Consider the following 26,398-nt stretch of genomic DNA (forward strand, 5'->3'; position numbering starts at 1 on the left):
ATACCATGGAAGTAGTTACAGCATCCAGCTAGATTTTGTCTTGACCTAAACATAGATCTTTAAAAACAGTGTCTGTTTGCAGAGGCATTGGATTGAGATTGTTGTGTTTTGAATCAAAGACTTTTTTTAGTGTCATATGGACACAGTTGCAAGGGCAAATTTTCAAATAAATAATGTGATTTAAGAAAAACAAATCTCAATTTTAGAAACATTCCACTTTCCTTAAGGAAGATAACAATTCATCTGACAAATAGCCAGTGATAATAAGGAAACAATTGAAATCATCTGCACACCAATGATTCTGATCAATATTAAGATGCTTTGCAAAAATGTAGCGATAGTTAAATTGTTCATTTAAAAATACTTGTTGCTGGGTGTGACGGTGCATGCCTGTCATCCCAGGATTCAGGAGGCTGAGATAGGGGATCTCCATGAGTTCAAGGCCAGCCTGGGCTACATAGTGAATTCAAGGCCAGCCTGGCCTACATAGCAAGACACTGTCTCAAAAACAAATAACAAACAAAAATGAAAACAAAATACTTGAGTAGAAAAATAGCATGAGCAGAAAATATATTTCGATTATCAAATATGAAGGTATTAAAAGTGGATATCCATCAGAATGAGGAAAAGTAAAAAGGATTATGTGTGATATATAGTAAAAGGATTATGTGTGATTATGTGTGATATAGTAAAAAGGATTATATGTGATATCTCAACTTGCCACAGTGGATGTATTCATTATGTATCATAAACATGTACTAAAAAAAATTAAAAAAAGAACAATGGGGTGATGACTCTGTCCATGCATACTGGCAGGAAACAGATGAATATAAAATACTGAGAAATGTTTGTGCAGGTGCCGAGGGCTAAGCCACCACTTTACTAAAGACAAATTGGTCATCGAGATCAGGTATATGCTACAGAGTGACAGGATGGCTAGTGTTTTGTAGGCAAATGCAAGAAGAACACCCAATGTAGAGGACTTTAAAGTTACAGTCCAACTGGCTGCTCAGACAGATAGGCACATTTAAACATGCGCTGGCCAGTATAACTCAAGTTCAATTATTTCAGATTTTCCTTTTGCTGGGACTGAATTTAGACAACTTTATAAAAGAGAGCACTGGTTTTTTACATAAAAAATTAATTAAGAAGGATAATCAGAAAGATTTTTAAAAGTATGGATTATTCTTTTAACAGGTAGGCCAGGCATGCCTTACACTCTTCATATCAAGGTATTATTATATCTAATATTAATACTGCCTCCAAAGTTACTTTTGAACAACTTTTCTTATACATCTTTTTCTGACTTGTTATTTTCAACCTTTTAGGTAAATATTTAGCTGGATTTTATCTTTGTAATCTAGTTCAAGGGCATGGCAGCTGTTCTTGCCCACACACATTAATTTTTTGACTCTTCTAGATTAATAAATTTGTAACAGGGATGTTGCTACTAGCCAGGGACTATGTTTTTCAGCTTCCCTTGCAAACAGTCTAATTTTTATTATTATTATTATTATTATTATTAATTTATTTTTTTCTGGTACCGGGAATCGAACTCACGACGTCATGCTTGCCAGTCAGGTACTGTGCCACTGAGCTAAATCCCCAGCCCAACAAGCAGTCTAATTCTTGACAATGGAATGTGGGTAAAGGGGATAGGTGGTTTAAGTTATAAAATCTTGCTTGTATGGTCTCATACTGTCCTCCTGTGAATCAAAACTTAGACATGACTTATCCTAGCTTAATCTATGCAGATGAACACAATACTGTAAAGAAGGTGGAGAAATAATATGGAAAGAACTTGGATCTCTGCATGACTGCATAAAACTGAGTTGCCCATTGATATGGAGTGTTCACTCCTATTATATTATGTTGTTTAAACCACAAGAGATAATGATGATGGTTTTTAGGTACAGTAGCCTACCTAGTCTTGTCCTACTGTGGTTCCTAAGAAATCTCTCTGTCCTACATGTAGTTCTTAAAAATCTATTTTATTTTGCTTTCTATTGATTTGTGTCTATTAGATCAGGAGCATCTTAAAGAAAGAGGACAGAACTTCTACACTTGTACATACCACATTCCTTTGTTGAGCAGGAATTTTTTATCTCTAATGGGTGCCACAAAATATGCTAATTGGTGCATGCAACGTGGAGAAGAGTTTTCCACTTCTTCATGTTATGGTGTGTGGGATATTAAGCAAACATAGAATGATGTGTAATTACCAACTATGGTAAAGGAAAGTATAGCATTCTTTGAAACAATTTATATTGGAAGAGCAGAAAGACTTCTCTGAGGGAGTAAATTTTCAGTTGAGACCTGAAGGCTTAGTAAGAGTTAGGTGAGAGTGAGAGGGCAGGGTGCTGCAGACACGGGACATGATATACTGGAATCCTCCCGTGACAGACTGTGGTGTTCTCACAGAACTGAGCGAGGGTCAGGGAGGGGGAGTGCGGCAGACAGTGGTGTGGAATGAGTCTGGAGGAGTGGTCATAGCGGGAAGATGCAGAGAGTTTGGAGGGTTTGATATTTCATTTGTGTCTTCACATCCATGAAGGATTTTGATCTAATTTGCCTTTAAAAAGATCACTCTGGTTTCTTGGTGGAGGATTGATCATAAGGGAAGGATCACATGAGGAAGGTGATCAGCAGGAACCAGAGTTGACACGGACCTGAAAGAAGGCAGGAACCATGGGGATAGCAGCAGGAGGAGAGACTCCAGAAATGGTCTGGAGGAAGATAAGCACAGACTTTGATGCTCTGTTTGGAGGGGACAGTTGTGAGAGAGGAGAAGGTGTCGGTGAATCCTTTCTAGCAGGTTTGTGTGGAGGGAAACTATCGCTTGGGTCTCTCTTTTGTGATGTCCATTGAGCAAACACATGCTACAGCTCCTTGCTTAAGCTTGGTTTGTCCCACCTGAAATATTCCAGGCTACCTTCTACCTTGGGCTGGTGAGATTTTCCTTTCTCACTTGCTAGCTGTGTGAGGAAAATGATCACGTTGCTTTGTCTCCTGCCCTACATAGCACCTAACATAGTGCTTTGCTCAAAGCAGATGTTGAAAATCATTTTAAAAATACATTTCTTTTGAGTACTTTATCAGGAATTAACATTTTTCTTCAGCTGGACAAGAAAGATTTAATTCTCCTTTAGATATGTTTTTCAGTTTTTATCCCATTTGCAATTATAGTGCATTTGGTACAGTAATGATACATTCAAGTTAATTTTTCATTTGCTCTTTGATTTCAGTCTGTAATAGAATCGAGTCATTGGACTAGCAAAAAACCCAGGGCTTTATCCAAGTCTGGTTTTCATATTTGGGAGGGTGAGCTGCGGAGCACATGGAAGCGTTTTGCACATGTGTTTTTCTCTTTTGCCTCTGTGGTAAGACACTTTCCTAGCTGTGCTTTGGATTTTTCCCATTCCACTTTTGAAATTTCCACATGGGGTTTGGCCACTTGGTGAACTGCTCTCAGATTCCCGGCTTATACCCAGGGTCAGCTTCAGCTGTGACATCTTTGATATCTTTTTGTTTTTCTGAGCCTGGCTTTACTGCTCCCCTCACGGGCTTCTTTGCCTTTATTCTTTCCCAATATTTCATGGTTGTAACATATGAGCCTTTCCTTTCAACAGCTCTCTGTCCTCAGGGAAGCGGTCCATCTTGTCTGTTGCATGGTGTTTGATTCTGGCTCTGCTGCTACCCAGCTGTGACAGTTGTGCCTGAATCTCAGGGCTCAGAGCGTGGGCTATTTTTCTGTAGTTTTGCCTTTTTCTCTGCCCTGACGTTTCAGATGTAGTTTGTAATTCAGCAAACTTTGCCTCACTCTTCTGTTTCTTAGATGCTAGTTCCAGTCTGTCTCTTTAAAATAAAGCCAATTTTGTCAATTTCTTTCCTTCTTTCTCTTCTCTATTTGGCAATGTTGAGATTGCCACTGCTCTTGACAGCTGCTATTCAATATGTCATTACTCAGCCTGGGAAGTAACTTTAGAATGTTGTGTGCCCCAACCGCAGAACACTGTGTCCCTGTGGTGTACATCTGCAGGTGGGAATGACCTGCGGAAGAGTCTGTGACATTTGTACCATGCCTTGCAGTTTACCAAGGACCCTCAGCTGTGCGATGCTGCTTAGTGCTTACAAGAAGCCTATGAAAGCACAAGATATTATACTTCCTGTTTTGAAGCCAGATCTTGAAGATCACAGTGTGTTCACAGTGCTACCTAGCTAGAAGTTGATGGAGCCAGGGTTTGAACTTATGTTTTTCTTTACAGTAGAGAATTCTATATTCTTAGTATCATTTCTGTTCCAGGCTTGGATGAACACTGTAGGTTGCAGGCACAGTCAGACCCAGGAACTCAAACACTATTAGCAGGTTGGCTTTACCTTCTCTCTTGGCTGTACCTTCCTCTGAGCTGACTTCCCATTATCCAGACTTTTTCTTCCCGTGGCTTACAGCAACTCTGTGCCGATACCTTCTGATTCAGAGGACAGGATATTGTGCCTCTTCTGGCAGAACTTGCTTCTCATTGTCTCTAATTGGGTTGTGTGCGTATCTCTGTGCCGATCATTGTGATCAGATGCTGGTGATACTCGGATGGGGAAGGCTGGCGCCCATGATGTCTCCTGAAGTCGGAGATGCAAGTGGCCAGGCTTAAACAACATGGCAAGAGGATGGGGAGAAGGGGCTCCCAGAAGAAAGTTGAGTATTGTTACCAGAATGAAAGGAGTGCCTATTGGGTAACACAGACAGGAGATGTCCTCCGTGTTGGCTGTTTCTCATTTCCCCTCAGCTTTTCTCACCATCCTTCTCCATGCCCCAGGAGTCAGTGGGTATGAATTACATAGATGGGCGCCCCTGCCCTGAGGCTTCTAATGGTATGGGGAGAGCACTGGCAGTTTAGAGTTAAGAAGAGCGAGAGGGGTACTAATTTCACCAGCTCCTTTCCCATAAGGGCAGCCTAGGCCCCTGAGGCTCCCAGTTCCTTACCGACAGCCCTTTTCCCGTGGCTCACCCTCCCCCCATGTGCTGCTAACTGCTTTGTTTTTTTCTCCTTCAAATCCGAAGTGGTAACACCCCCGGGAATTGTGCAATTTCTTTTAGTTTCCCTATACTCTGTGCACGCTTGTGCAAATGGTTTCTTTATTAAACTGAAGTTACCAAATATAAGTACATCATCTCTTTCCTGCCCAGACTTGGTCGATATATCTTCCAAAGGCAGGGCAACAAATATCACATACATGTCACAGGAAAGATGATTTGGAGCATCTGGGGGTGCTAGGCTAGGGGCAGGGATGATTTAGGAAGGATGCGATAGCTCTGATCAAGCTTGATTCAAGGAGTGACCACAGGGAAACGGGAGCAGCGTGGCTTCGTGGGGTTTTATTCAAACAAGTGGCTAGCTTTCTAACTAGCACTAGTTTACTTACAGAGCAAGCTGCCCAAAAGATAAGCAGTTCACCAGCACTGGAGATTTTTAGCTGGACATCACTGGAGACATTCAGTTGTCAGGAGTTTTGTGAAGAGGATTCCTCCACGGATAGTTGAGTCTGAATGACCTTCACGGCCTCCTCTTTTTGTTCTCTTCATGCAGGAATATATCTCACGTTCTCTGTCCTTTGGGGACTTCTCACTGCTTGGCAGATAGAGCTGCACATGTGGGAGAGGTAACATCCCTGGAGACTTGGAAAATGGAGACCAGCATCCCCACACCGACCCTCAGGGCGGCTGAGGAATTACCACATGAGAATGGATACTGAAACGGGTGATGTAATTCTGAGGTAGGATAGCCTATCCTGGAAAAGTGGATTATGGTTAATACGGAAAGAGTAGCAACACATAGACAGGTGTTGAAGAGCTATTCATTGAGAGAAACAGCATTATTTCAAAGGATCAAGATTTTCTCTGTTTTTCTCACACTGTTATGGTTTGTGTCGAGATGTCCCCTCAAAACCTCATGCGGTCATAGAGCTTATTCAGAGGTGGCTGAATCTAGAGTGTGTGACTGATTCACAGTGCAGTGCTGGGATGAAGGCTGCTGGGATTAATAGAGGGTGATTGCTGGGCCAGTGCACTGATTGGATAGGCACCACCCCAATCCCAGTAGGCTGGATACGACATAAAGGACAGAAACAGATTTGTTTCCTGTGCTCTCTCTTGTTGCTTTTGCTGTCTTCTGCCTCCTTGAACTGTTGCCACCCTGCCTTGGAGCCCGCTGATTATGGACTGAAATCTCCACAAACTGTGAGCTAAATAAATCTTTCCTTCTTTAACTTTGGGTTTTGGGTATTTTGTCTCACAAACGAGAAAAGTAACTAAGTTACTTATACAGTGGTTTAGGATTGTCCAACACAGTGCTTTTAGGATTGTCCATCGGGTCGTGAAGAATTTGCTGGCCTAATGTGGGTCTAGGGCAGGAGTTGATAGATTTTTCTACAAAGAGCCACCTCATAAATACTTTAGGTTTTGCAAACCATGTTGTACCTGCTGCAGCTACTTAGAGAATATAGCATAGATGATGTGTAAATAAATGCACATGGCTGTGGTCCAGTATAACTTTATTTATAAACACAAGAAATGGTGAGGCAATGGTATAGAAAGCTTTGAGCCCTGTTCTAGGAAGATACTTCATTACTGTAGTAGCTTGATAGAGCCTAGTGAATGTGGGTGATTCAGTGTGAATTGACAGTTTGTTCAGCAGCCGAGTCCTTGAGCACTTGTGTGATGAACCACAGACATGTATGGCCTGGAAGGAAGCCCGTGGAATTACTTAGGTGACCTCCATTCGTGTTCTGGCTGACCTACTCTACTACTGAGAGCATGCTACTGAACCTCTCTGAACCTCTGATTTTTCATGTTTGAAATGAATATAGTTTAGATGCCCTTTACCTTTGCTATTTATTTGAATAATGAAACGTATGAAACACCGACAACTTGAAGTCTGACACACCGCACTTAGTGTTCACATGTCGTTCTCTCTCCTCCCTTCCGGTAGCCGCAGGAAAAGCACAAATTGCTGAATTAAGTCCTAATGGAAGATCAATGAAACATCATTCAACCCAGGAAATATTTGAAGAAAGCTAATGCCGTGTCTTTGCAGATTCTCAGGAGCACAGAGTGATAGGGATGAGGCCCTGGCGTCAGAAGGATGACGACAGGACTTTTTTTCCTTGTGTCTTTATTTTCCTCTGTGCAGCCAGTCCTGTCCTCAGGGTAGCCACCCCCAAGGGGCTGGGCAGCTTTGAGACAGATTGCCAAGCAGGAATTCCCACGAAGGGGACTTTAAATCAGGCCCCTGAGATAACGCTTTCAGGAAGGTGGGAGCATTTAGCCCAGAAACATGATACTGTCTTTAATGTCTGAAGGGCTGGGCATATGGAAAGAGTGTACTAGATGGGGGAATCTCTGGTGGGTAGAGGAGACAGAACCAGTGCCCAAAACACATGGGCAGCCTGTGGAAGGGGTGAGTTCCTGTTGTCAGGGATATTCAAGCAGAAGGTTTCTGCCAGTTGGAGAGGGAATAAGGACAGGACTGATAAGGACAAGTCTGCTGGGCCAGGCTTTCTGACGCAGTAATCCCTTGTGAGTTTGTGAAGTTCAGGAAGGACAGGGCAGGGCAGGGAATGCTGCTGAGGATCAGTTGCCCCCCCAAAATCAATAGCAGTGTACTCCTGGGAGGAGGTCATTTTCATGATAGGAAAGCGATGGACATGCCCACTTCGGGCCAGAATAACGACAGGTAACGCTGGGTTCTTAGAACGCACCACAGCTCGGTTACATACTTCAGTGTCCTCATGTTCCCCTCACAATGGCTTGAAGAGTTAAGTGCAGTTGTTGCACGATCTTTTCATAGATGAATTAACTGAGGTCCAGGAGGGTTAAATACAGTGCTCAGACTGTAAATGATGCCACTGTCTGAACACGCACACTCAAATTCCCGAGCCCATGCTCTTCCAGGTCCATTGAAAATGAATTCATTAGGGAGAGAGGCCCTTGCGACATGACATTTTGCTATATTAGGTGCTCCTAGTGGCTAGAACATTGACCTAAGTCTACATTTAATAAGAAAACTGTGCTGCTGGAGCTAAAAGTTAAAAAATTTAATGAAGACAAGTAGTTCCTTTTAGCAAAATTACATAGTGATTTTTTTTTTTTTTGGTACGGGGAATCCAACTCAGGACCTTGCGCTCACCAGGCAGGCGCTTGTGCCGCTGAGCTATGTCGCCAGCCCTACATAGTGATATATTATGTTCTGGCATTCAGTTTGTGGTAGCCCTTTCAGAGCAGGAAGCTTTTGCTTTAGCTCTGGTTGAGACGGTCACTTTTTTATATTGTACCCTTGAACGAAGATGTCTGTAGGGTATCTACCTGCTTTCTGAGGTTGCTGCGCAAGGAGGTGGCCCCCAGGGTACTGGTGAAGAAGGACAAAGGGATTGTGTCTGCAAATTCAGAAGGAGCCCCTGGGGTTAAAAGATTATTTTGACAGCTGGCTTTAGGAAAAGGACTTGCTCAGACCTCTAGGGTGGAAGGCAAAGCCTGGGAGGGATGATCTGGAATCCAATGATTTGAATTAGGAGGTCAGATTCTTTGGCCTGATGATCAAAGCATGTGGTGACCTCAGGTGATGCTGAGTTACTCACTCAGACTCTTAAATCGCCCACCCAGGACAAAGGCAGAGTGTGCCCCTTACTTTGTTGACTTCTTAGACAAACTAGGGGACACCTGTTAGGGCCTTTTCCACTTATAGTTGCTCTAGAGATGTTAATTTTAACCTGATTTTCCTTGGCTGTGAATGCTGGCAAGCTGAGGAGGAGAGATTCTCTATGGATCTAGAAACATTTTAGTTATGTGATTCAAGAGGAAAAAAACAGAAATAAAATCACAGAGAACACAGTCGGAGTTTCTATCTCAGAAAGGGCTGTTCCCCATCGAGCGGGATGCTGCTAGCCCCAGATCTGCCGTGTGAGACTGGAGAAGCATTTAACCTCTCTGATCTGGTTCACCTTCATGCTGTGCATCCTGATGCCTCAGTATTTCTTCCTCAACACCGGGGACTCTTAAAAAAATATTGTCTTCTATTTTTAAATGCAATAATTCATCCAAGGAGCAGTATCATAACACTATCCTAGAAAAAAGTCAATCTCGTTTGTGAAAAATATTTTGCTTTTCATTTAAATTCTATGCTTCTGTGGGTTGTTTGCTCCCCCTTCTGTCCAGCTTTGGCTTACCCTGGACTTTTTCACATTTTGAAGGCCCTTCTACAAACCTGGGGACATTAAGGTTTGAAACCTATGCTATTTATTGTCATTGCTGATATTTTCTGCCTCTTTTTTTTTTATTCATAAAGCATAACATGAACCATTTCCAAGGGTACAATTCAGTATCACTTAGAATATTCACAGTGTTGCATACCCAGTATCTACTGAGCTCCAAGACATTTTCATCATCCTGAAGTAAAGCCCTATGCTCAACACCCAGTCATTCTCTCCTTTCCCTTCTCTCAGTCCCCGACAACCATTTATCTTCTGATCTGTGGTTTTTCCTTTCCTACTATTTCATGTAAATGGAATGATGGGAGCTGTGCCCTTTTGTGTCTGGGTCATTCACAATGCTTTTTATGTTCATCCATGTTGTAGAATGTATCAGTGCTTCATTCTTTTTATGGTGGAATAATATTCCATTTAACTATATGTACATACCACAATTTGTTCACCCATTCATCTGTTGATGGAAGTTTAGTTTGTTTTACCTGTGGGCTTTTGCAAATATTGCTCCTGTGAGCATTTATGTCCAAATATTCATTTGAGTACTGGTATATACCTATGACTAAAATACTTGATTATATAGGAATTCTATGTTTAACTTCCTGAGAAACTGTCAAACTGATTTCCCACAGCAGCTGCACCATGTTAAGTTCCCACCACCAAAGTATATATGTTCCAGTTTCTCCTTATCTTTGCCAACACTTGTTATTTCCAGGTAAATTCTTTGACTAAAATTGATTAGAATCCCCAAATTGATCTTATTCCCCTTCTTTATATCCTTGGTCACTAACATTCATGCTTGTCTCAACCCTGTTACTAGGGTACATCTCTGGGCTGTTGTGTGAAAGGGTCCTTTACTGACCCTTTGCTCATTCTTAGCAGATAATACATTTTTTCCCCTCCTCATTTACAAAACAAGAATATAAAAGCCAGGCATAAAGGAGGGAAATGTTTTGGTTTCATGAACACTCACTGTAAGAGACTGAGTTCTTCTTTCTGAGGCAGGTGAGATTGTTTACTACTCTTGGTCCTGTGTGGAGCTGGGTGCGTTACACACCTCCTCCTGGGCAGGTACTTCCTGAAGGCCACCCTACCTGTTCTAACCCCTTGTCTTGAGGGGAGATGTGAAGTTGTATTTTGTGCCACACTCAAAGGGTGGTCTCTGTCCTCATCTCCCTGAGACACTTCCGTTTCTGCAGAGCGCACATTTGGCTTTTGACTGTAGGGGCTGCCTCTCCAGGAAGCTACACTCAGGTGGTTCATTTGGCTGGGAGAGCAGGAATGCCAGACTTTCGGGTGGCGTAGTCAGGCAGGCAAGCAGATGGCCAAGGTCGGCAGGGGTTAGCTGTTCCCTTCTGCCATCTGCGTGATCTTTCTAATCAGTTATGTTTTCTCTTTCCTCACAAGCCGCTTCTCTTGCCAATGGGCCAACGCCAAGGTTAACAGTTTGTATGGACAGTTTGATTTTTAAAACTCTAACTTGTCATTAATGACATTTTACCCAATATCTTTTACAAAATTAAACATGAGGGAGTTAAGACGAAATTATGTACAACTTGGAAATAGGACAAAAAGATGGGTAATATATCCTTTTAGGGGGTGTAGGTTACGGTAGAGCCCATGCTTAGCATGTGCAGGATTCTGGGTTCTACCCCCAGCACCTCCCCAAATCACATGGTTTTGCAGGCCTCTGCAAGAAGTGCTTAATTATCCAGGCAGGAAAATAGGATTTCTTCAATCCACTCATTACTCTTATTAAAGTTTTCAGACTTAGTGAAGTTAACGTGTAGATTTTCCAAATAATTTCTATTTAGTAGAAAAGAGAATGCAAAGGTTATGACTTACTGCTCTTTACTCATTTCTCAGTTTTGTACGTAACCCAGTAAGCTCGTGCTAACGTTCTTCCAAATGCTTGAGAGAGACCTAGATCTCCAAATGCTTTTTGAATGAGCCACACCATCTTTTAGTTCCCTTGTTAATTAATGAACCAAATAACATGCTTTACACATATTTATTTTATATTTGTGCACATCATGCTTTAACTTCTAGAGAACTTGACAGGCGTTTCGGATGATTTTTCTAGAAACATAGGAAGGTGGGATTAGATCAAAGCTAGCAGCAGTGCAGGGACTGTGTCCTATAGCGACTGATGCTGTCTGCTTTCCTAGACAAGACAGTCGTGGATCCATTTGCCGGTATTGGCTGAGCATTGCCGGTTCCCTGGGGCACTGGGCTTCTAACTAGGTCTGTGGTTTCAGGGTGTTTTGAAGCCTCGCCTTCACATTCCATGTCACCTCTGCCCAACATTCAGAAGCTCTGGGCCTCCTGCTTCGGGTGTCTCTGTGTTGTCCCAGCTGTTCTGTGTCTGCCTGTCTACGCTCCAAACAGCCAGCTGGTGAGTCCCTTCACCCCAATTCCTGTTAATCTCCCTCTGTAGAGTGTAAGACTTCTGTTCTCATGGGTCCTAGGAGTTGGAGTTTCAGGCCACTCCTTTCTCTTTGTTGCAGTGTCTTTCTCCTGTGGACTGTCTGAGAGGCATCTGTCTGATCTGGCCGGAGAAGAATTCTGGGGCACAATTTTTCGTAAAAGCAACTTGCCCGTTCTAATGTAGACTTGGCTTCGTGTTGATTTGAGTCTCTCATCTGTGTGCTCAGTTGTATCCTGACTTTACTTCAACATCTACTTGCTGTCACAGCTCCTCAGGCGCACTCCTCAGGATGCTTGACCTCTTCGTGCCTCATCAGGAACTTGCGCCTTTCTTTCTCCCGTGTGTAGCTCTTCCTCTAGTTCAAACTAGAATTCTCTAGAAGGTGGATACTTTCTCCTCTTCTTTTTCCTGTCAGAGAGCCTTGTTCCTCTTTCCTTTGTTCAGGAGTTGATTGTACCTCACGTTCTCCATGCTTCTTAGGTGGAAAGGCCTCTTGAGAGCCAGGTTGGTCTCTTCTGACTTGGGCTGAGGAAAGATTATTTTCATTTGTAGGGCTTCTTTCTTGTCTTTCTGTTCCTCCCTATTCTAATAATGGCTTCTCTGAGATATCATTTCTCCCACCGTCTGAGATCCTGTACTGTATCAGGGCTGGAGAACCGAGCCTGGCTGCACATGCAGAGGTCCCATCTGCCGTGGGGTAAGCTCATTTCCCCTGCAGCACACACCGCTGTTGGCATCATTCTGGGAGGGTACTGTCCCCTTGTCTGTCGTTGGGTCCAAGATCTCATTAGGCCTGCTCTGGTCTGCCCTCACTAGGAGCTGAAGGCAGCTCTGACGTCCCCTCTCTTCCCCAGGCCGGAAGCCCTGCGATGATCTTCTCAGAGGGAACAGAGCACTGTCTTTATGCCACTGCATGCACTTTCCACACCCCACCATGGCTGTGATCACTCTGAACTCTGTGGATCCCCCACAGTGCCTAAAATAGTTGGCAAGAGGTATTGCTCAATGTGTGCTTGATGAAGGCAGGAGAGAATCTCATTAGTGGGGTCTATTTTTGGCTCTTGGGTCTCACTTTGGCTCAGCTCCTGATTGGTTCACGTGTCACTCTCCACAGCCCTGGCTTTGCAGGCTTCACTACTTACAATGTCATTCAAATATACACTGGAGAAATTTTGTGTGAAATACATATGCGGCACAATGGAGGCCCATTAAAACCTGGAATCTTCCTATTGTAAAAATTCTGCAAAACACAAGTTCCATCTATATTGAGAACACCCCAGCTAGGCGTGGCAGGTGGATTGGGCATGCGTCGGTGCCCCGTGCTCACAGCCCAGCCAGGATTTGTGGTTGTGCCAGTGCAAAGATGTCAGGGGTGGAGTTCCGATGTTGGACTCTCAACCAAGGATGAATTAATGTCATGAAGCTATTAAGTAGAAAACAGTAGAATATTCTTTACCTTCCTTGCATAGACTGGCTGCCACCGAGAGCCTATTTTGAGGGGATAGACTGATGAAAATGTATTTTGTTTTTTAGGGCATCTTTTCTTCAAGGTTATCTAAGTTTATCAGTATAGTTTAGGTATACGCAATGATCACATTCATCACAGGGAATTTGTGACTGTACCTGATAGATCTTGATTCCTCTTTTAGGTTGTCTTTCTTGCCTTTCCACTCAGAATTCTATATTCAAGCTGTTGTTGATGGGATCTAGGTTTTCCTAAATGAGATGTCTTGAAATGCAGATGAATTCATTCTCAAGTGAGGAGAAAGAAGCGCCCTGGAATGCATTTTGGTGCTCAGCTCTCTGGCCAGGAGAGAAAGGGCAGAGCTGGCTGGAGCTCGACTGCACCCGATCAGCATGTGCTCAGCATCCTCCTTATTCAGATGCCATGCTCTTGTTTTAATGGAGAAGAAACCAAGTAAACATTGTGAGCATGGATTTTTTTTTTTTTTTTTTACAAGAAGAATTTGGTCTTGAGATTGTGCACACTGTCTCTGTAAGAGAATTTTGTGGTTTTTCAGAGGTGAAGTCAGTATTTTAAATCCTTTGTGGATCAAAATGACATGTACAAAATAAGAGGGTGATGGTTTAGAGTTTTTCTGGATATCCTGGGATACAGGGTGCGGGGACACAAGAAGATAGTAAAGCAGGTGTGATGGTGCACTTCTTTTTTTTTTTGGTTTTTCTCCAGTACCGGGAACCGAACTCACGACCTTGTGCTTGCCAGGCAGGCGCTTTTGCCGCTGAGCTAAATCCCCAGCCCCTGATGGTGCATTTCTGTAATCCTACCGCTCTGAGAGGCTGAGGCAGGAGGATTGCAAATTCCAGCCTAGTCTGGACAACTTAATTACTTAGTGAGACTGTCTCAGAATAAAAAATAAAGGGCATTCTGTATACCCATTAACAGATGATTGGATAAAGAAAATACTATATCTATGCAGGATGCAATACTACCTGGCTATAAAGAAGAACAAATTTGAGACATTTGTAGGAAAATGGATGCACTTGTGGAAAATACAATGTTGAGTGAAATAAATCAGACACTCCAGCTTAAATTCTGGAGAGTATCTCTCATTCGAGTAGTGCGAGTACAAAGAGCCTAATAAAGGATGGATAAAGGGGGCAAGGGGATGGGTCTCTTGCAAACGGGAAGGGGTCCAGCAGACGAAGGTCCCACGGTGAGGGGGAGGGGAGGGGAAGTAGGTAGAATAAAGATCTGCCAGGTACAGGAGGCTACTAATCTCGGTGAATGTAAACATACGTTGCAGACATGGGCTACTGTTAATAATATAAACAAGAATGAAAATGGAGAAAGGGAATGTAGAGGAGGGAGGGCCTGTGGGGGAAGGCGAAGGGGATTTAAAAAGAAACAAGCTGTATTCTGTACCTGTACTTGCCCTGGGAGATGACTGCAAACTGCGTGTACTGCGAACATGTGCTGATGAAAGAACGTAAAGTCAAGGGCTGGGGATGTAGCTCAGGGGGAAGGCCTTGGGTTCAATTCCCAACACCACAAAAAAGAAAAAGAGAGAGAGTAAATTTGGGGGAATTGGATGAATGTCTCAGTGTTCAAGAGGTTTACATTTTTCTTTCTTTCTTTCTTTCTTTTTTTTTTTTTTTGTCTTTTTTTGAGACAGGGTCTCCCTATGCAGTTCAGGTTGGCCTTGAGCTCACTTTGTAGCCCAGGCTAGTCTTGAACTCACAATGATCCTCCTGCCTCAGCCTCCCGAGTGCTGGGATTACAGGTGTGTGCCACCACGCCCAGCTGCAGGTTTATATTTTTCAATTTGGGCACTGACACATTTGGTAGAGAACAAAAAGATGTCATTGAAAGAAAGGACAGAATAAAATTTTAGATTTCAAAAAGCATTAAAGAGACCTCAGAGGTTATTTTGTCTTTATTGCACAAAAGGAGACTAGTGTTCAGAGATGTTGAGTGACTTGACCAAGGTCACCCAGCGACTTAATGGCCCATGATAGGAATGAATTTAATTTCCTCTTCAATAAACAAATATTCCTGACACATTATGACTCCCATGCCCCTCATTAACTTAATGTGAATCAATTTAAACGTTTGGGAGAACCTAAAATGCTCCAATTGAAGAGATAGAGAGCTGCAGAGGAGTTTATAACCTCATGACCTTGCTTTGTAATTGTGGAGTTTGCAGCTCATTTTATTTAAGACATGCTAGTCTCTAATTGACGGTTTAATGGCAGACTCGCATTTAAAAATTTTTGTGCTATTTCATTGGAAAGGGTTGAAAGCTCCCAAGGACATTGTAGATGTCCCTAATAGACGTTTGCTGTGATTAAAATTTTGGAACTCTATTCTTCAGTCCAACTCACATCAAGTGAAGGAACCTTAAACTTCACTCAGTAGTTGAAATTTTGAACAATTATTTTATTATCTTGGCACAGGTCTGTGCAAACAAGTATCAAGTTGGTAAGCATTATTATGTTTAATATTTTCCTGAAACTTTTTAAAAGGTATTTTTTATTTATTAAGAAGCTTCTTACATGCCTTCTGCAGATTTACTTTTTTAGTATTGGGGATTGTGCCCAGGACTTTATGCCTTGGAGCAGGGGCTGGGATTATGGGCATGCCCCATGATGCTCAGCTTGATTTATCTTTTTTGTTTTTTTGGTGAGCAGTTGCTGTCTAGATATTTTTTTCTTATCCTTTTGGCTGATTTGCACGATTATTTTCTCCTCATCCCCCTAATCCGTTTCCAACTCTAGTGTTTGATTTTGAACAGGCAAGGATTTAGCTTCTGTATAACTTTAGTACTTCTTGTAGACATATTTTTATTATAGTAAAAGACATAAAATAGATTTACCATTTTAATAATTTTAAAGCATACAGTTCAGTGGCAGTAAACATATTCACAAGGTTACACAACTGTCATTAACCATTTCCAGGACGTTTTCATCATCCCAAACAGAAACTCTGTACCAATTAAACAATTCCCATTCTCTTTCCTCTCAGCCACCGGTAACCTCTATTTTACTTCCTGGTCTCTATCTTGGGTACTTCACGTAAGTGGAGTCATACAGTATGCGTCCTTTTGTGTCTGGCTTCTTTCACTTAGGCCTATTGTAGCATGTTTCAAAATTTCATTCATTTTCAAGGCGGAATAATATTCAGCTGTATGTGTGTGTCATATTTTGTTTTTTCTTGCATCTGTCGATGGATATTTGATTTGTTGATACCTCTTAGTCATTGTGAATCTTTTATGAACAGCAGCAGGATCCATGGGGACTTGACTATTGTTCAAGCTGGTGGCAGGCCTTGGCATTATCCACGTAATGCTGGTATTTTGGCATACTTAATTCAAGAGTTAAGGGGTCAAGGAAGCTTCCAGATTTTAAAGGAAGGCTTGGGAGACCGGGTGAGGAGTCCCTGAGAAGGCAGTGTATGAAATTGTGAAAATAAAGTTGAAGGTGTAGTGGAGGACCCAGGAAGTTGGAGATGCCAGAAATGTATAATGTCTGCTGAGGAGAGCTACAAGCTGTGATCAGAACCAGCCCAAAAGAGAGGCCATGCAGTTGGAACCAGAAAAACCACAATGGTGGGGCTACCAAAGTCCTCTGGAACTCACATCTCAGCACCACGTACCTTGGATGCCAGGTATGGACCTATAGGATTTTTGGGGGTTGAGATACTGGGAATCAAACTAAGGACCTTGTGCTTGCCAGGCAGGCACTACACCACTGAGCTATATGCCCAGCCCCTATTTACAGGATTTTGTTTGCCCTACTCTATTTTACTTTTATTTTGGTCCAGTTCTTTTATATCCCCTTATTCTTCTCTTTTGGAATGGGAATGTTACTCTTTGCCATTGTATCTTGGGATTATGTAATATGTTTGTGATTTTTATAGAGGTTCACAACTAAGAGTTTGCTTTGAATCTCAGACTCTAACATTGATGTTTGAAAAATGCTGGAAACATAGAAAAATACTGGAACTGCTGAAATTTTCTGAAAGGAATTGTTGTCTTTGGTTAATATGAAGATAGTTGTGTCATGTCAGGTGGAATCATTGAACTATCATTGTGTTTCTTTGGAGAGCAAGTATGGTTTAAGCAGTTGTGTTTAAGTGTAACTTGACAAGGAGTAGGATGTAATGGTTAAGCTTGATTATATCACATGACTGCTGGAGCACATTCTGTTTGTGTGTGTGTGTGTGTGTGTTATGAAGGTGTGACCTTACATACGTATTCCCTGGCTTTGTCCTGTCTGGGCTGTTCTCCTGCTCTATATCCTGGCCTGTATGATCTAAGCAGCTAGGCTCTGTCACGCCCTTGTGCCACGTTTCTGCCTGGAGCCAGCCAACTGTGGACTGAATCTCCTGACACTGTGAGGAGATTAAACCTCTCCTCCAAGTTTTGGGTGTTGAGTATTGTGTCTCAGAGAGTGGAAAGCTGGCTAATACAACTAGTGAAGTTAAGCATCTTTTCATGTGCTTATTGGCCATTTGTATAAGCTCTGGGAAGATGTCTGTTCAGCTCTTTTGCTTATTTTGAACTGGGTTGTTACTTCTTTTTGTTGCTATTTCTGTGCACTGCAGGAGCTCTTTATGCACTCTACATTAATCTCTTATCAGATATAGAATTTTCTTCCTTTCTGTGGATTTTTTTTTCATTCTTTTGGTAGTACCTTTTGATACATGGATGCCTTTAATTTTGATGAAGTCCCATTTATTTTTCTCTTGTTCCTTGTGCAAGACTTAATGCATTTTGAATGTCCAATAGGATGGTGACTCTTGAAAAACTGTAAGGTGTGGGAGGTCAGTGACAGAGGTGACTATCTCTACTGTTATCCCCAGCCATGCTGTGTTTTGTTCATTATGGGGAGGATCTCTTACCTGTCACCTCTAAGAAAGCTGCTTAAAACCTAACAGAAAACAGACTTGACATTCTCAGATCAGTGACTCAAAGACACCATAGTGCTGACCTGGCTCTCAAACCTCAGTACTGACACGAACCGAGCAGGAGATGTCCAAAGGTAGAGTTGTTGGAATTTAAGAGTTGAGGGGGCAAAGGCCACACTGCGGCTCACTGGCCAATCTTGGGCTCAGATTGCCTCCATGTAAGTACTGGCTTTGCTATTTACTAGCTGCACAATTGCAACCAGGGAAATTACTAATCTTCTCTGCCTCAGTTTTCTCACAGATAAAGTGGAGAGAGGGTTGTTAAAGCATCTTGTGAGTTAATACACATAAAGTGCTTGAAATAGTGCTTGGCATATTGCAAGCATTCAGCAAATGTTCTCTAGAGGATTAATGGATTCAAATATGCAAAGCACTGAGAATAGTACCTGCTGCAGCCAGTATGATTCCCAGCTCATGACATTCAAATGCAAAGTTCTGAAGGAACTTGAGAGAAATAGAGTGCAGACGAGACAACATATTTCTGTGGGCCCGATTCGGTTCCAGCACTGCCAGCTTGTGATGCCTGAGCTGAAATTACAGAACTTTGTCAGGCCTCCTGGTCAGAAATGCCTTTGCTTGTGCTTCCTTTAGTTTTTCAGGACCTTGCCCCTTGATCTTACCCACTGCTGTCTCTCATATCTTTACCTGAAAACTGTTGAATACCAAGATTCTGGGAAGCTATTCAGCTTTTTCTATTCATTGGTTTCACAAACTGTCATTTCTTTACCTATGCTGTATATTGAAAGACTGATCAGGATTACTTTATGAGTTTAATCACTTAATGAAGAAACAAATTGCTTATCACTGATCAAATTTAACTGAGGATGTTTTTATAATCTGTTCACTCACTCAAAGCACATATATTAGGACAGGCACTGGATATAAAGTGAGGAGATGATTCCTACTAGGAGCAAAGAATCTATCGTTAAGTAGAGATCCTCTCAATGTGGATGTGAGGGGACATTTCAGGATGGAAAAATTAATAGCTGATAGTTACCAAATGCTGCCAGTTACAAATGAAGGCAACACAGTTCAAACTGGTAGCACTAGATGTGGAAGTTAATAAATTTGGAATCATGGGGCTCCTGTCTCTTCAGATCTCTCAGCCCTGCTTGCTTTCCCTCTGTGTCATTCTCAGGCACTTGCTCCCAAGTGGTGGCAAGATAAGCTCCAACAGCTACTGGTGCTCATGGTCCTTAGAGCCCATGAGGCCTGAGCTCTTCCCTTTATGTTCACTCACACAGAGAGACCCTGGTTGGTCCTGTTTTGGACACTAGCCTGCTTCTTGCACCAGTTCTTTATTGGATGCACCGCTGGTCAGGCCTGGGTCACAGGTCCATTTTCATGGTCCCATGCAAAGAAGGGATTTACCCACACAAATTTACAGATAACTGCCTTGAGCACTTTCCATTAATGACTAGAAAGATACATTTAAAAGCTTGAAATGGAGTGTTTTTCCAAAGTCTGCATGTTAACTTACAAGCAGTTTAGAAGACCTTAAATTTACCCACTACTCTTCAGTTTTATAGGATTTTGTATTAGTTAGCTTTCCATATGTAAGAAATACCTGAGGCAGTAGATTTATAAAAAGGTTTGCCAGGCGTGGTGGCACACGCCTGTAATCCCAGCACTTGGGAGGCTGAGGCAGGAGGATTGTTGGGAGTTTGAGGCCAGCCTGGGCTACAAAGTGAGCTCAAGGTCAGCCTGAACTGCATAGAGAGACCCTGTCTCAAAAAGACCAAAAGAAAAAAAAAAAAGGCTTACTTTGGTTCACACTTTGGGAGGTCCCAGCATATGATCAGTTGGTTTGGTTTATTTTGGGTCTATATCTAGGAAGCAGATAGAGGCTGCAGTGTGTAGTGGAGGAAACCACTTACTTCATTGCAAGGGAGCAAAGAAAGAAAGAGAGAGAGACAGAGAGACAGAGAAAGAAAAAGAAAGAAAGAAAGAAAGAAAGAAAGAAAGAAAGAAAGAAAGAAAAAGAAAGAAAGAAAAGATAGGAAAAGGCCAGCATCCCCAAATCCCCTGCAAGGGCAGGCCCCCAGTGACTGAAAGGACCCCTGGGCCTCATCTATTGAAGACTCCACCATGTGCCAGTATTGCCATCCAAGGGATCAGGCTTCCAATGTATGGGCCTTTGGCAGACATCGAGGATCCAGACTCTGGCAGACTTGTCTTCCCTAAGATTAACGCTGCTCATGAGGCTTTGTTTTAGGTGCTGCCATGGTGACGTCCACGTGAAGGTCCACTGTAAGCTGTAGTAGCACAGCCTGTGGGAGGAGGTCGACCCCTCACCCTTTTGCACACCACTGCACTTATCCGCTCACTGGCAGAGGCCACTGTGAAATAGCAATGACCGTGTGCTAGGCACAAAGTGATAGAACATTAGGTTATGTCAGGAGATCTGTCTTTTTACTGTTCATTGTGACACAAAATGTGTGATGCTCATGTTCTCATAAAGTAAATATGACTATGATTTGTTTCACATTTTATGTGGCGTTTTCATGTATAATCATATTTCACAATCATGTTTGTGACAGTTAGAAAAATGAAAATAGTTTTAGAGTTTTTATCCTGACAATAAAAAATGATAAATGCTCATTGTAAACAATCCAAGAAATACAGAAAAATTTAAAGAAGAAAGAAAAATTGCTCCAAATTCTGTCACCCAAGGATACAGTTAACATTTTGATAAATATCTTCTGGATCTTTCTCTATACATATATATTGTCATCTATCTGAAAAAAGCAAGGATGAATGTTGTATTTTTTCCAGTGCCTTTTGTGGCCCTTTGAAATGCTCATAAGATCTATTGAACATTTTGGATATTGACCTATTGAGACAATGAAAAAAGTATCTGCCTATATATTTATCCTTTTTTTTTTTTTTTTTTTTTTTTGGTCTTTTTGAGACAGGGTCTCGCTATGCAGTTCAGGCTGCCTTGAATTCACTTGGTAGTCCAGGCTTGTTCTCGAACTCACAACAATCCTCCTGTCTCAGCCTCCTGAGTGCTGGGATCACAGGCATGTGCCACCATGCCTGGCTTCATATTTGTCCATTTTGTATATTGTTCTTTGTATAAACTTCTGTTGGATTTATTTATCAGTCTGTTTTTTAATTCCTTACTTTCTGCTTTTTTTCTGTATTAATCCTAAATTCCTTAGGCTTTTATTGTTATTTTTCTAACTTGGTTAAATTCTTAGTCATAAATTACGGCAAGATCCTGTTTTTGACCCTCCTTTTATAACCAAATGAAGCTCAGGAGTTCATACTCAATAAACTTCTTTCTGTTTTGCTAGCTTTTAACGTGAAGAGCAGTGACAATGGGAGAGTCTGACGACCCTCTCACATGGTGGACTGTAACAGATGGTATTGTCATTTACTTTTGTTTTGGAAGCTAGAGGCAAATACCTGTAATATCTGGGATGGGATCAGTTAAATTTAAGGATGGAAGAAAATGCTTCAGCTTTTCTGCTAGAAGAAGATGTAACAGTCCACACTACACTCTACTAGCAGGAAATGTTAACCCTCTGCACAACCTCAGCATTTTGCTCAGCATTTTGTATGGATTGTGGACTAAGGGACTTGGCATTCTTAATAGAGTTCTCTGACTTATTAAAACAGGAAGTTTCTGGAAATCACATTTCTCCTGTTGATATGTTTAGTGTGGCCAGTCTATTCAACCGTAGGTCCTACAATCTCCTGTATAAAATCTACTCTTCTAGCAGGATCAAGAGCTCAGACTTTAGTCAGATAGAATCTGTACTTTGATCAAGGCCACTCATTAGCTGCCCTCTTTGAGCGGTAGTCTCCTCTTCCAGAATATAAGAATAATGTAAGAATTAAGCTGTTGAAAGCATGAAATACAGGAGCAATTTTCAAATTATAGAATGAGGTTGTTATTCAATCAGAAGAGGCACAGATGGTAACACTGGAGAGACCTCACAGAGATGTCCTTTTGTGCTTTTGGTTCTTAGGAGCAGGGTATAAAGAGGGCTGTAGGATAGGAGCGAAGATGATCAGGATTGTGGGACTCCCTGAAGATGCTTAGAGTGTCAGCTATTTACTAGTGTATATCCAGCATGTAAATATTTTAACAGCTAGCACTTCAGCCCAGAGAAAGCACATAGCACTGTGTATGACACAGCATTAGCATGCCATAGATGTAAATTATTGTGCTTGTTATCATTTTAAAAATATAATAGTATTATTGGGACTATGCATGTTCCCACCCACAAGCTTTAGCTCTTATTGTTACCCTGCTTGCAGAATAGTCAAGGGTATAAAAAGAAACATGGCCTAGCCTAGCTCTTTCTCCAGCAACATTTCCCATGTGGTCTTCCATTTCTGTCATGATGCTCCTGGTGCCGTCTGAGCTCTTCCTCTGAGGATCACTTTTATCATTGACAAGTCAACCAACTCACAAGCATGACTTAGTGCTCCTGTGTTTTGGTGCTGTGTTAGCTCATGGAGGCTGGCCCTTTTCCTTCAGGGCCTTAAAGATGGCTTTGGTGGCTTTCTTTAGTTATTCTAAAGCCTTCAATGGCTCGCCATGAACTCTGACTTCCCATCAAAATTGGTAACTTTTTCCGGCACTCTTTTCCATACTCCATGATTTAGACTAGTGTGACTCGTTGTTAGTCTTTGCCACACTAGGTAACTTTCTTCTTCTTGACTCTTTTATTAGTCCACATGGTTTACCTTGCCCTCCATATTCACCAGCCTGAACACTCTATGTTTCTTGAAAATGCTATGAGAGTTTCTGGTCTTTGCCCATGCTGCTGTCTCTATACAACATCTTTCTCCCTTGCCTCTTTGTTCATGTCACCACCTTGTCTAATTACCCCTAATACTGTAGTTATATCATCCGTAGAACTTCTTTTCTGGCTTTAGCAATCTGCACTGTTCATTTGATACTGTGATGGTTAAGCTTACTTGCCATGACTGGCTTGGGGGCTCCCTATGGGATCAGTCAAGGATACTTCTGGATGTGTCTGGGTAGGCATAGGTAGGCACGTCCATGGAGGTATGTCCTCGGGACCTATATCTGGTTCCTGACCTGTTCCTCTCTGGCACTGTTTCCCTGCTCTTCTTCCCTGCCACTGTGAGTTAAGCAGCTTTGCTTCACCATGTCCTTCAGCTGTGATGTTCCTACCTTGGAGGCAGCTGACCCTGGACTGAACCCTCCGAAACTGTGAGCCAGATTAAACTTCTTCTCCTTTAAATTTTTGGTGTTGGGTATTTTGTCAAACAATAAGAGAGCTGACTAATACAGAAAATTAGTATTGAGAGTGGAGTTATCACTGTGACTGTAGCTGACCATTTGGTTCAAAAACCTTTGGAACTGGTTGATGGGAAAAGTTTAGAAAAGTTTGAAGATGCAGGCTGGAGAAGCCCTAGAATTCTGCAAGCAGAGCTTGATGGAGAATTCTGGTCAGCGCTCACAAGATCTGAATGCTGATAGGAATATGGATAGTAAAGGCCTGACTCAGGAAGTTTCAGCTGGGCACAAGGATTCCACTGGCAACTGGACTAGAGACCATCCATGTTACACTCTGGTGGAAAATTTGCCTACATTTTGCTCATATCTTGAGAGTTTGCAGGAAGCTGAGATTAAGGGCTGTCGACTAATTTATTAATGGAAGAAGTTTCAGGGAAACCTAGTGTTCTAGTTGTGGCATTTGACCTGCTGACTGCTTTTAGCTAGTTTAGATTTTTTTGTTTTTTGTTTTTGACTTTTTTGAGACAGGGTTCCCTGTATAGTTCAGGCTAATTTTGAACTTGCCATGTAGTTTAGGCTGGCTTTAAACTTGAGGCAATCTTCCTGCCTCAGTTTCCTAAGTGCTGGGATTATAGGCACGTACCACCACCAAAATCAATAGAATCAAGAGTGTGTGAGAAGCAAAGAGACCTGGTAAGAGTATGTCAAAGTAATTTATTCCAGGACAAAGATAATGGCAAAGGGAATGGGGAAGATAGAACACATCTGGTAGGTATCTTGAAGAGAACAGGATTATAGGGCAGATTTTGTCCAAGGGATAGCAGAATAGAGCCAAAAATAACTTCTGAGGTCACCATATAAAACTGAAAGAATGGCAGATAATAGGAGAGTGTGGATGCAGATTTTGTATATGAATTCAAGAAGACTCATGTACAAGTAGGAGCTGAAGATAAAGAACTACAAATCCTAAGAAGAAGGGAGTTAAAAAATAACTAGCAGAAGGACTTCATGAAAACAAGATTAGAAGTCCATATACTGAATCAAGTCTCAAATAGACTTTTAGAACAATGATCGGCTCATAGTAGTGTTCTGTGTATTATAATAATTGTTCAGATGGAGTTGAGCCTGGTTAATGCCAGGTTCTGGTAGGATCAGGAATTATAATACTAAGAACTCAAAACATCTTTCAAAATTACATTATCTCTGCTATTGCATTTAGCATTCCATTTGGCATTGTCCTTAAAATTGAAACCTCAGACTGAAGTTAAAAAAAAAACAAACAAAAGAGATGCTAGCCTCTTTGTAACTCCCTTTGGCTTTAATGATTTTTATCCCTTCTTAAATTCTTATGACAGGATTGACAACAATCAAGGGAAATTCAGTTCTCACTCTCCAAAATGCAATTTTGCCTCTGGAGTAGCACTGAGCTAGAGTTATTGTCCACTTTCCTCATTTTGTACACCTTACGAAAGTTGCATCTAAGGAGTTTTTAGAAATTTCAAGTCAAGTTAAAACTATTTCTTAGCAATAAGCTGTGGGTACTGAGAATGTTTGCCATGAGGGACTCTGAATCTGAGGTATAATTGCAGGTCTTGCAATTACTTAGTAATTTAAGCCAGACACTGCATTTTAAACATACCATGGTCAGTATTCACCATCATTTTCCTTTTCTTCCATCAGAGTCTTTACTAGTTAGTCACTGACTTTTCAAGTCCTTGATCTGAGGAAGTAGCACAACTAAATTATTTCTCCTTCACCTGCAGTGTCTCAGTCCCCTTGTGCTGCTGTAACACAGTACAGTGGGCTGGATAATTCTTAGTTAACAGAAATTCTGGCGACTTGAAAGTCTAAGATCAAAGTGTCAACATCTGGGGAACATCAGCACAAAGAGGGTTCAAACTTCTCCTGAAAGAAAGGACTCATCCTCAAGACAACAGCATTACTACGCTCACCAGCATTTCTCAAAGATCCCCCTGCAAATACTGTCTCAGTTGATACAGAACTTCAAGATGGGTTTTGGAGCAGGAAAACATTCAAACCATGGCAAATATACCTGTTCAACGCTTTTCCTCCTCAAAACTCCACCGGTTAGTGTTCTACTTATCTGTTCAGGTTCGGACATGTTCCCGGAGGCCATCTCAGAGTGCAAAATTAGACTTTATGAGAATATTTGTCATAGTCTACCTTTGAAGAGACGTTAGTACTGTCCCTGAGGGGGAGGGCCAAAAACCATCTGCAATTTATCTTTGAAATCTCAGTGATGCCTTGGAGTTGATAGAATGCTCAATAAACATCTCTGATGCCGAGCTGAAAACTTCTGAACTCTTGATAGGTTTTTGGTGTCTTTACAAATAATTCATGTTTTAACAAATACTTTTGCACACTAATCTGGAAGAGATGCTTTCCTTGCAATAGGTGAAATTCAAATATGGAAACAAAATTAGAGATTTTTGAAAAGTTCATCTGCATTATAGTGCTTATGTTTTTAGGTTTCACAGGTAAAATTTGTTGATTGAAATGTGAATAATTCATAGTGGACACAGGCAGTCAGTAGCTTGATGGAAATTACCTGAGTCAGTGGAGAGAGGATACCCCTGCTCCCAAGGGCAGAAAGATGTCATCTGCAGTATGGGCAGAGGTGAAGGAAACCAATATTCAGGGATTGAGAATGTAGATTAAAACAACATTGAGGGGGCTGGGGATTTAGCTCAGTGGCACAGCGCCTGCCTGGCAAGCACAAGGTCGTGAGTTCGATTCCCGGTACCAGAAAAAAAAAAAAAAAACCCAAAAAATTGAGATTTCATTTATTTATTTATTTATTTTTTTGGGATTTCATCTTATTCCAGAAAGAATGAACTCATTAAGAAATCAAATACAGGGCCGGGGATACATCTTAGCAGCACAGCACTTGCCTGGCAAGTGCAAAGTCTTGAGCTCAAATCCTGATACCAGAAAAAGAAAGAAAGAAAGAAAGAAAGAAAAAAAAAAGGAAAGAAAGAAAGAAAGAAAGAAGTCAAATGCTAAACAAATGCTAAGGAGGCTCCTACATTGTGGGACTATAAAC

The 26,398-nt window shown here is 41.7% G+C and overlaps 1 long non-coding RNA gene across 1 annotated transcript in view; it reads left to right on the forward strand.

The window, feature by feature from the left end:
* LOC102026888 overlaps positions 1–26,398 on the forward strand; it is a 72,207-nt gene that overhangs the window by 27,345 nt on the left and 18,464 nt on the right. The window contains exon 2 of the long non-coding RNA XR_001234302.1: positions 5,586–5,772. This is a non-coding gene — a long non-coding RNA (uncharacterized LOC102026888). The remainder of the gene's footprint in view (positions 1–5,585; positions 5,773–26,398) is intronic.

This window comes from Chinchilla lanigera, unplaced genomic scaffold (assembly GCF_000276665.1).
Source record: "Chinchilla lanigera isolate Chin_1 unplaced genomic scaffold, ChiLan1.0 scaffold00024, whole genome shotgun sequence".
NCBI lineage: Eukaryota > Metazoa > Chordata > Mammalia > Rodentia > Chinchillidae > Chinchilla > Chinchilla lanigera.